Source organism: Stomoxys calcitrans, chromosome 5, assembly GCF_963082655.1.
Source record: "Stomoxys calcitrans chromosome 5, idStoCalc2.1, whole genome shotgun sequence".
Classification (NCBI taxonomy): domain Eukaryota; kingdom Metazoa; phylum Arthropoda; class Insecta; order Diptera; family Muscidae; genus Stomoxys; species Stomoxys calcitrans.
The window spans coordinates 64,794,307-64,807,427 of record NC_081556.1 but is presented as its reverse complement, the minus strand read 5'-3'; positions in this window follow the sequence as shown (position 1 = coordinate 64,807,427).

Sequence of the window (13,121 nt, the reverse complement as noted above, 5' to 3'; positions counted from 1 at the left end):
GGTAGACAAAACCAATATGGAATTGTAGATATTATTATTGGCTTTCAAGTGAATCAATCCGATTGCAAATCGGTTAAGTTGTTTTCGAGAAAAACGAAAATTACATATTCCATCCGCACAAGTCACTTCCAGAATGACCCAACCTAAAAATAATCTATATCTCGGAAACTGTGAGTGCTAGGTAGACAAAACCAGTATGGAATTGTAGATATTATTATTGGCTTTCAAATGAATCAATCCGATTGCAAATTGGTTAAGTCGTTTCCGAGAAAAACGAAAATTACATATTCCATCCGCACAAGTCACTTCCAGAATGACCCAACATAAAATTATTCTATATCTCGTAAACTGTGAGTGCTAGGTAGACAAAACCAATATGGAATTGTAGATATTATTATTGGCTTTCAAATGAATCAATCCGATTACAAATCGCTTAAGTCGTTTCCGAGAAAAACGAAAATTACATATTCCATCCGCACAATTCACTTCCAGAATGACCCAACCTAAAAATAATCTATATCTCGGAAACTATGAGTGCTAGGTAGACAAAACCAGTATGGAATTGTAGATATTATTATTGGCTTTCAAATGAATCAATCCGATTGCAAATCGGTTAAGTTGTTTTCGAGAAAAACGACAATTACATATTCCATCCGCACAAGTCACTTCCAGAATGACCCAACCTAAAAATAATCTATATCTCGGAAACTATGAGTGCTAGGTAGACAAAACCAGTATGGAATTGTAGATATTATTATTGGCTTTCAAATGAATCAATCCGATTACAAATCGCTTAAGTCGTTTTCGAGAAAAACGAAAATTACATATTCCATCCGCACAAGTCACTTCCAGAATGAACCAACATAAAATTATTCTATATCTCGGAAACTGTGAGTGCTAGGTAGACAAAACCAGTATGGAATTGTAGATATTATTATTGGCTTTCAAATGAATCATTCCGATTGCAAATTGGTTAAGTCGTTTCCGAGAAAAACGAAAATTACATATTCCATCCGCACAAGTCACTTCCAGAATGACCCAACACAAAATTATTCTATATCTCGGAAACTGTGAGTGCTAGGTAGACAAAACCAATATGGAATTGTAGATATTATTATTGGCTTTCAATTGAATCAATCCGATTGCAAATCGGTTAAGTTGTTTTCGAGAAAAACGAAAATTACATATTCCATCCGCACAAGTCACTTCCAGAATAACCCAACCTAAAAATAATCTATATCTCGGAAACGGTAAGAGTTAGGTAGACAAAACCAGTATGGAATTGTAGATATTATTATTGGCTTTCAAATGAATCAATCCGATTACAAATCGCTTAAGTCGTTTCCGAGAAAAACGAAAATTACATATTCCATCCGCACAAGTCACTTCCAGAATGACCCAACCTAAAAATAATCTATATCACGAAAACGGTTAGAGCTAGGTAGATAAAACCAGTATGGAATTGTAGATATTATTATTGGCTTTCAAATGAATCAATCCGATTGCAAATTGGTTAAGTCGTTTCCGAGAAAAACGAAAATTACATATTCCATCCGCACAAGTCACTTCCAGAATGAACCAACATAAAATTATTCTATATCTCGGAAACTGTGAGTGCTAGGTAGACAAACCAGTATGGAATTGTAGATATTATTATTGGCTTTCAAATGAATCAATCCGATTGCAAATCGGTTAAGTTGTTTTCGAGAAAAACGAAAATTACATATTCCATCCGCACAAGTCACTTCCAGAATGACCCAACCTAAAAATAATCTATATCTCGGAAACTATGAGTGCTAGGTAGACAAAACCAGTATGGAATTGTAGATATTATTATTGGCTTTCAAATGAATCAATCCGATTACAAATCGCTTAAGTCGTTTCCGAGAAAAGCGAAAATTACATATTCCATCCGCGCAAGTCACTTCCAGAATGACCCAACCTAAAAATAATCTATATCTCGGAAACGGCTAGAGCTAGGTAGATAAAACCAGTATGGAATTGTAGATATTATTATTGGCTTTCAAATGAATCAATCCGATTGCAAATCGCTTAAGTCGTTTCCGAGAAAAACGAAAATTACATATTCCATCCGCACAAGTCACTTCCAGAATGACCCAACATAAAATTATTCTATATCTCGGAAACTGTGAGTGTTATGTAGACAAATCCAGTATGGAATTGTAGATATTATTATTGGCTTTCAAATGAATCAATCCGATTGCAAATCGGTTAAGTTGTTTTCGAGAAAAACGAAAATAACATATTCCATCCGCACAAGTCACTTCCAGAATGAACCAACCTAAAATTATTCTATATCTCGGAAACTGTGAGTGCTAGGTAGACAAAACCAGTATGGAATTGTAGATATTATTATTGGCTTTCAAATGAATCAATCCGATTGCAAATTGGTTAAGTCGTTTCCGAGAAAAACGAAAATTACATATTCCATCCGCACAAGTCACTTCCAGAATGACCCAACATAAAATTATTCTATATCTCGTAAACTGTGAGTGCTAGGTAGACAAAACCAATATGGAATTGTAGATATTATTATTGGCTTTCAAATGAATTAATCCGATTGCAAATCGGTTAAGTTGTTTTCGAGAAAAACGAAAATTACATATTCCATCCGCACAAGTCACTTCCAGAATGACCCAACCTAAAAATAATCTATATCTCGGAAACTATGAGTGCTAGGTACACAAAACCAGTATGGAATTGTAGATATTATTATTGGCTTTCAAATGAATCAATCCGATTACAAATCGCTTAAGTCGTTTCCGAGAAAAACGAAAATTACATATTCCATCCGCACAATTCACTTCCAGAATGACCCAACCTAAAAATAATCTATATCTCGGAAACTATGAGTGCTAGGTAGACAAAACCAGTATGGAATTGTAGATATTATTATTGGCTTTCAAATGAATCAATCCGATTGCAAATCGGTTAAGTTGTTTTCGAGAAAAACGAAAATTACATATTCCATCCGCACAAGTCACTTCCAGAATGACCCAACCTAAAAATAATCTATATCTCGGAAACTATGAGTGCTAGGTAGACAAAACCAGTATGGAATTGTAGATATTATTATTGGCTTTCAAATGAATCAATCCGATTACAAATCGCTTAAGTCGTTTTCGAGAAAAACGAAAATTACATATTCCATCCGCACAAGTCACTTCCAGAATGAACCAACATAAAATTATTCTATATCTCGGAAACTGTGAGTGCTAGGTAGACAAAACCAGTATGGAATTGTAGATATTATTATTGGCTTTCAAATGAATCATTCCGATTGCAAATTGGTTAAGTCGTTTCCGAGAAAAACGAAAATTACATATTCCATCCGCACAAGTCACTTCCAGAATGACCCAACATAAAATTATTCTATATCTCGGAAACTGTGAGTGCTAGGTAGACAAAACCAATATGGAATTGTAGATATTATTATTGGCTTTCAATTGAATCAATCCGATTGCAAATCGGTTAAGTTGTTTTCGAGAAAAACGAAAATTACATATTCCATCCGCACAAGTCACTTCCAGAATAACCCAACCTAAAAATAATCTATATCTCGGAAACGGTAAGAGTTAGGTAGACAAAACCAGTATGGAATTGTAGATATTATTATTGGCTTTCAAATGAATCAATCCGATTACAAATCGCTTATGTCGTTTCCGAGAAAAACGAAAATTACATATTCCATCCGCACAAGTCACTTCCAGAATGACCCAACCTAAAAATAATCTATATCACGAAAACGGTTAGAGCTAGGTAGATAAAACCAGTATGGAATTGTAGATATTATTATTGGCTTTCAAATGAATCAATCCGATTGCAAATTGGTTAAGTCGTTTCCGAGAAAAACGAAAATTACATATTCCATCCGCACAAGTCACTTCCAGAATGAACCAACATAAAATTATTCTATATCTCGGAAACTGTGAGTGCTAGGTAGACAAACCAGTATGGAATTGTAGATATTATTATTGGCTTTCAAATGAATCAATCCGATTGCAAATCGGTTAAGTTGTTTTCGAGAAAAACGAAAATTACATATTCCATCCGCACAAGTCACTTCCAGAATGACCCAACCTAAAAATAATCTATATCTCGGAAACTATGAGTGCTAGGTAGACAAAACCAGTATGGAATTGTAGATATTATTATTGGCTTTCAAATGAATCAATCCGATTACAAATCGCTTAAGTCGTTTCCGAGAAAAGCGAAAATTACATATTCCATCCGCGCAAGTCACTTCCAGAATGACCCTACCTAAAAATAATCTATATCTCGGAAACGGTTAGAGCTAGGTAGATAAAACCAGTATGGAATTGTAGATATTATTATTGGCTTTCAAATGAATCAATCCGATTGCAAATCGGTTAAGTTGTTTTCGAGAAAAACGAAAATTACATATTCCATCCGCACAAGTCACTTCCAGAATGACCCAACATAAAATTATTCTATATCTCGGAAACTGTGAGTGTTATGTAGACAAATCCAGTATGGAATTGTAGATATTATTATTGCCTTTCAAATGAATCAATCCGATTGCAAATCGGTTAAGTTGTTTTCGAGAAAAACGAAAATTACATATTCCATTCGCACAAGTCACTTCCAGAATGAACCAACATAAAATTATTCTATATCTCGGAAACTGTGAGTGCTAGGTAGACAAAACCAATATGGAATTGTAGATATTATTATTGGCTTTCAAATGAATCAATCCGATTGCAAATCGGTTAAGTTGTTTTCGAGAAAAACGAAAATTACATATTCCATCCGCACAAGTCACTTCCAGAATGACCCAACCTAAAAATAATCTATATCTCGGAAACTATGAGTGCTAGGTAGAAAAAACCAGTATGGAATTGTAGATATTATTATTGGCTTTCAAATGAATCAATCCGATTACAAATCGCTTAAGTCGTTTCCGAGAAAAACGAAAATTACATATTCCATCCGCACAAGTCACTTCCAGGATGACCCAACCTAAAAATAATCTCTATCTCGGAAACGGTTAGAGCTATGTAGATAAAACCAGTATGGAATTGTAGATATTATTATTGGCTTTCAAATGAATCAATCCGATTGCAAATTGGTTAAGTCGTTTCCGAGAAAAACGAAAATTACATATTCCATCCGCACAAGTCACTTCCAAAATGAACCAACATAAAAATATTCTATATCTCGGAAACTGTGAGTGCTAGGTAGACAAAACCAGTATGGAATTGTAGATATTATTATTGGCTTTCAAATGAATCAATCCGATTGCAAATCGGTTAAGTTGTTTTCGAGAAAAACGAAAATTACATATTCCATCCGCACAAGTCACTTCCAGAATGAACCAATATAAAATTATTCTATATCTCGGAAACTGTGAGTGCTAGGTAGACAAAACCAGTATGGAATTGTAGATATTATTATTGGCTTTCAAATGAATCAATCCGATTGCAAATTGGTTAAGTCGTTTCCGAGAAAAACGAAAATTACATATTCCATCCGCACAAGTCACTTCCAGAATGACCCAACATAAAATTATTCTATATCTCGGAAACTGTGAGTGCTAGGTAGACAAAACCAATATGGAATTGTAGATATTATTATTGGCTTTCAAATGAATCAATCCGATTGCAAATCGGTTAAGTTGTTTTCGAGAAAAACGAAAATTACATATTCTATCCGCACAAGTCACTTCCAGAATGACCCAACCTAAAAATAATCTATATCTCGGAAACTATAAGTGCTAGGTAGACAAAACCAGTATGGAATTGTAGATATTATTATTGGCTTTCAAATGAATCAATCCGATTACAAATCGCTTAAGTCGTTTCCGAGAAAAACGAAAATTACATATTCCATCCGCACAATTCACTTCCAGAATGACCCAACCTAAAAATAATCTATATCTCGGAAACTATGAGTGCTAGGTAGACAAAACCAGTATGGAATTGTAGATATTATTATTGGCTTTCAAATGAATCAATCCGATTGCAAATCGGTTAAGTTGTTTTCGAGAAAAACGAAAATTACATATTCCATCCGCACAAGTCACTTCCAGAATGACCCAACCTAAAAATAATCTATATCTCGGAAACTATGAGTGCTAGGTAGACAAAACCAGTATGGAATTGTAGATATTATTATTGGCTTTCAAATGAATCAATCCGATTACAAATCGCTTAAGTCGTTTCCGAGAAAAACGAAAATTACATATTCCATCCGCACAAGTCACTTCCAGAATGACCCAACCTAAAAATAATCTATATCTCGGAAACTATGAGTGCTAGGTAGACAAAACCAGTATGGAATTGTAGATATTATTATTGGCTTTCAAATGAATCAATCCGATTTTAAATCGCTTAAGTCGTTTCCGAGAAAAACGAAAATTACATATTCCATCCGCACAAGTCACTTCCAGAATGACCCAACATAAAATTATTCTATATCTCGGAAACTGTGAGTGCTAGGTAGACAAAACCAGTATGGAATAGTAGATATTATTATTGGCTTTCAAATGAATCAATCCGATTGCAAATCGGTTAAGTTGTTTTCGAGAAAAACGAAAATTGCATATTCCATCCGCACAAGTCACTTCCAGAATGACCCAACCTAAAAATAATCTATATCTCGGAAACGGTAAGAGTTAGGTAGACAAAACCAGTATGGAATTGTAGATATTATTATTGGCTTTCAAATGAATCAATCCGATTACAAATCGCTTAAGTCGTTTCCGAGAAAAACGAAAATTACATATTCCATCCGCACAAGTCACTTCCAGAATGACCCAACCTAAAACCAGTATGGAATTGTAGATATTATTATTGGCTTTCAAATGAATCAATCCGATTGCAAATCGCTTAAGTCGTTTCCGGGAAAAACGAAAATTACATATTCCATCCGCACAAGTCACTTCCAGAATGACCCAAAATAAAATTATTCTATATCTCGGAAACTGTGAGTGTTATGTAGACAAATCCAGTATGGAATTGTAGATATTATTATTGGCTTTCAAATGAATCAATCCGATTGCAAATCGGTTAAGTTGTTTTCGAGAAAAACGAAAATTACATATTCCATCCGCACAAGTCACTTCCAGAATGAACCAACATAAAATTATTCTATATCTCGGAAACTGTGAGTGCTAGGTAGACAAAACCAGTATGGAATTGTAGATATTATTATTGGCTTTCAAATGAATCAATCCGATTGCAAATTGGTTAAGTCGTTTCCGAGAAAAATGAAAATTACATATTCCATCCGCACAAGTCACTTCCAGAATGACCCAACCTAAAAATAATCTATATCTCGGAAACTATGAGTGCTAGGTAGACAAAACCAGTATGGAATTGTAGATATTATTATTGGCTTTCAAATGAATCAATCCGATTGCAAATCGGTTAAGTTGTTTTCGAGAAAAACGAAAATTACATATTCTATCCGCACAAGTCACTTCCAGAATGACCCAACCTAAAAATAATCTATATCTCGGAAACGGTAAGAGTTAGGTAGACAAAACCAGTATGGAATTGTAGATATTATTATTGGCTTTCAAATGAATCAATCCGATTGCAAATCGCTTAAGTCGTTTCCGAGAAAAACGAAAATTACATATTCCATCCGCACAAGTCACTTCCAGAATGAACCAGCAAAAAATTATTCTATATCTCGGAAACTGTGAGTGCTAGGTAGACAAAACCAATATGGAATCGTAGATATTATTATTGGCTTTCAAGTGAATCAATCCGATTGCAAATCGGTTAAGTCGTTTCCGAGAAAAACGAAAATTACATATTCTATCCGCACAAGTCACTTCCAGAATGACCCAACCTAAAAATAATCTATATCTCGGAAACTATGAGTGCTAGGTAGACAAAACCAGTATGTAATTGTAGATATTATTATTGGCTTTCAAATGAATCAATCCGATTATAAATCGCTTAAGTCGTTTCCGAGAAAAACGAAAATTACATATTCCATCCGCACAAGTCACTTCCAGAATGACCCAACATAAAATTATTCTATATCTCGGAAACTGTGAGTGCTAGGTAGACAAAACCAGTATGGAATAGTAGATATTATTATTGGCTTTCAAATGAATCAATCCGATTGCAAATCGGTTAAGTTGTTTTCGAGAAAACGAAAATTACATATTCCATCCGCACAAGTCACTTCCAGAATGACCCAACCTAAAAATAATCTATATCTCGGAAACGGTAAGAGTTAGGTAGACAAAACCAGTATGGAATTGTAGATATTATTATTGGCTTTCAAATGAATCAATCCGATTGCAAATCGCTTAAGTCGTTTCCGAGAAAAACGAAAATTACATATTCCATCCGCACAAGTCACTTCCAGAATGACCCAACATAAAATTATTCTATATCTCGGAAACTGTGAGTGTTATGTAGACAAAACCAATATGGAATTGTAGATATTATTATTGGCTTTCAAGTGAATCAATCCGATTGCAAATCGGTTAAGTTGTTTTCGAGAAAAACGAAAATTACATATTCCATCCGCACAAGTCACTTCCAGAATGACCCAACCTAAAAATAATCTATATCTCGGAAACTATGAGTGCTAGGTAGACAAAACCAGTATGGAATTGTAGATATTATTATTGGCTTTCAAATGAATTAATCCGATTGCAAATCGGTTAAGTTGTTTCCGAGAAAAACGAAAATTACATATTCCATCCGCGCAAGTCACTTCCAGAATGACCCAACCTAAAAATAATCTATATCTCGGAAACGGTTAGAGCTAGGTAGATAAAACCAGTATGGAATTGTAGATATTATTATTGGCTTTCAAATGAATCAATCCGATTGCAAATCGCTTAAGTCGTTTCCGAAAAAAACGAAAATTACATATTCCATCCGCACAAGTCACTTCCAGAATGACCCAACATAAATTTATTCTATATCTCGGAAACTGTGAGTGTTATGTAGACAAATCCAGTATGGAATTGTAGATATTATTATTGGCTTTCAAATGAATCAATCCGATTGCAAATCGGTTAAGTTGTTTTCGAGAAAAACGAAAATTACATATTCCATCCGCACAAGTCACTTCCAGAATGAACCAACATAAAATTATTCTATATCTCGGAAACTGTGAGTGCTAGGTAGATAAAACCAGTATGGAATTGTAGATATTTTTATTGGCTTTCAAATGAATCAATCCGATTGCAAATTGGTTAAGTCGTTTCCGAGAAAAACGAAAATTACATATTCCATCCGCACAAGTCACTTCCGGAATGACCCAACATAAAATTATTCTATATCTCGGAAACTGTGAGTGCTAGGTAGACAAAACCAATATGGAATTGTAGATATTATTATTGGCTTTCAAATGAATCAATCCGATTGCAAATCGGTTAAGTTGTTTTCGAGAAAAACGAAAATTACATATTCCATCCGCACAAGTCACTTCCAGAATGACCCAACCTAAAAATAATCTATATCTCGGAAACTATGAGTGCTAGGTACACAAAACCAGTATGGAATTGTAGATATTTTTATTGGCTTTCAAATGAATCAATCCGATTACAAATCGCTTAAGTCGTTTCCGAGAAAAACGAAAATTACATATTCCATCCGCACAATTCACTTCCAGAATGACCCAACCTAAAAATAATCTATATCTCGGAAACTATGAGTGCTAGGTAGACAAAACCAGTATGGAATTGTAGATATTATTATTGGCTTTCAAATGAATCAATCCGATTGCAAATCGGTTAAGTTGTTTTCGAGAAAAACGAAAATTACATATTCCATCCGCACAAGTCACTTCCAGAATGACCCAACCTAAAAATAATCTATATCTCGGAAACTATGAGTGCTAGGTAGACAAAACCAGTATGGAATTGTAGATATTATTATTGGCTTTCAAATGAATCAATCCGATTACAAATCGCTTAAGTCGTTTTCGAGAAAAACGAAAATTACATATTCCATCCGCACAAGTCACTTCCACAATGAACCAACATAAAATTATTCTATATCTCGGAAACTGTGAGTGCTAGGTAGACAAAACCAGTATGGAATAGTAGATATTATTATTGGCTTTCAAATGAATCATTCCGATTGCAAATTGGTTAAGTCGTTTCCGAGAAAAACGAAAATTACATATTCCATCCGCACAAGTCACTTCCAGAATGACCCAACATAAAATTATTCTATATCTCGGAAACTGTGAGTGCTAGGTAGACAAAACCAATATGGAATTGTAGATATTATTATTGGCTTTCAATTGAATCAATCCGATTGCAAATCGGTTAAGTTGTTTTCGAGAAAAACGAAAATTACATATTCCATCCGCACAAGTCACTTCCAGAATAACCCAACCTAAAAATAATCTATATCTCGGAAACGGTAAGAGTTAGGTAGACAAAACCAGTATGGAATTGTAGATATTATTATTGGCTTTCAAATGAATCAATCCGATTACAAATCGCTTATGTCGTTTCCGAGAAAAACGAAAATTACATATTCCATCCGCACAAGTCACTTCCAGAATGACCCAACCTAAAAATAATCTATATCACGAAAACGGTTAGAGCTAGGTAGATAAAACCAGTATGGAATTGTAGATATTATTATTGGCTTTCAAATGAATCAATCCGATTGCAAATTGGTTAAGTCGTTTCCGAGAAAAACGAAAATTACATATTCCATCCGCACAAGTCACTTCCAGAATGAACCAACATAAAATTATTCTATATCTCGGAAACTGTGAGTGCTAGGTAGACAAACCAGTATGGAATTGTAGATATTATTATTGGCTTTCAAATGAATCAATCCGATTGCAAATCGGTTAAGTTGTTTTCGAGAAAAACGAAAATTACATATTCCATCCGCACAAGTCACTTCCAGAATGACCCAACCTAAAAATAATCTATATCTCGGAAACTATGAGTGCTAGGTAGACAAAACCAGTATGGAATTGTAGATATTATTATTGGCTTTCAAATGAATCAATCCGATTACAAATCGCTTAAGTCGTTTCCGAGAAAAGCGAAAATTACATATTCCATCCGCGCAAGTCACTTCCAGAATGACCCTACCTAAAAATAATCTATATCTCGGAAACGGTTAGAGCTAGGTAGATAAAACCAGTATGGAATTGTAGATATTATTATTGGCTTTCAAATGAATCAATCCGATTGCAAATCGGTTAAGTTGTTTTCGAGAAAAACGAAAATTACATATTCCATCCGCACAAGTCACTTCCAGAATGACCCAACATAAATTTATTCTATATCTCGGAAACTGTGAGTGTTATGTAGACAAATCCAGTATGGAATTGTAGATATTATTATTGCCTTTCAAATGAATCAATCCGATTGCAAATCGGTTAAGTTGTTTTCGAGAAAAACGAAAATTACATATTCCATTCGCACAAGTCACTTCCAGAATGAACCAACATAAAATTATTCTATATCTCGGAAACTGTGAGTGCTATGTAGACAAAACCAGTATGGAATTGTAGATATTTTTATTGGCTTTCAAATGAATCAATCCGATTGCAAATTGGTTAAGTTGTTTTCGAGAAAAACGAAAATTACATATTCCATTCGCACAAGTCACTTCCAGAATGAACCAACATAAAATTATTCTATATCTCGGAAACTGTGAGTGCTATGTAGACAAAACCAGTATGGAATTGTAGATATTATTATTGGCTTTCAAATGAATCAATCCGATTGCAAATTGGTTAAGTCGTTTCCGAGAAAAACGAAAATTACATATTCCATCCGCACAAGTCACTTCCAAAATGAACCAACATAAAAATATTCTATATCTCGGAAACTGTGAGTGCTAGGTAGACAAAACCAGTATGGAATTGTAGATATTATTATTGGCTTTCAAATGAATCAATCCGATTGCAAATTGGTTAAGTCGTTTCCGAGAAAAACGAAAATTACATATTCCATCCGCACAAGTCACTTCCAGAATGACCCAACATAAAATTATTCTATATCTCGGAAACTGTGAGTGCTAGGTAGACAAAACCAATATGGAATTGTAGATATTATTATTGGCTTTCAAATGAATCAATCCGATTGCAAATCGGTTAAGTTGTTTTCGAGAAAAACGAAAATTACATATTCTATCCGCACAAGTCACTTCCAGAATGACCCAACCTAAAAATAATCTATATCTCGGAAACTATAAGTGCTAGGTAGACAAAACCAGTATGGAATTGTAGATATTATTATTGGCTTTCAAATGAATCAATCCGATTACAAATCGCTTAAGTCGTTTCCGAGAAAAACGAAAATTACATATTCCATCCGCACAATTCACTTCCAGAATGACCCAACCTAAAAATAATCTATATCTCGGAAACTATGAGTGCTAGGTAGACAAAACCAGTATGGAATTGTAGATATTATTATTGGCTTTCAAATGAATCAATCCGATTGCAAATCGGTTAAGTTGTTTTCGAGAAAAACGAAAATTACATATTCCATCCGCACAAGTCACTTCCAGAATGACCCAACCTAAAAATAATCTATATCTCGGAAACTATGAGTGCTAGGTAGACAAAACCAGTATGGAATTGTAGATATTATTATTGGCTTTCAAATGAATCAATCCGATTACAAATCGCTTAAGTCGTTTCCGAGAAAAACGAAAATTACATATTCCATCCGCACAAGTCACTTCCAGAATGACCCAACCTAAAAATAATCTATATCTCGGAAACTATGAGTGCTAGGTAGACAAAACCAGTATGGAATTGTAGATATTATTATTGGCTTTCAAATGAATCAATCCGATTTTAAATCGCTTAAGTCGTTTCCGAGAAAAACGAAAATTACATATTCCATCCGCACAAGTCACTTCCAGAATGACCCAACATAAAATTATTCTATATCTCGGAAACTGTGAGTGCTAGGTAGACAAAACCAGTATGGAATAGTAGATATTATTATTGGCTTTCAAATGAATCAATCCGATTGCAAATCGGTTAAGTTGTTTTCGAGAAAAACGAAAATTGCATATTCCATCCGCACAAGTCACTTCCAGAATGACCCAACCTAAAAATAATCTATATCTCGGAAACGGTAAGAGTTAGGTAGACAAAACCAGTATGGAATTGTA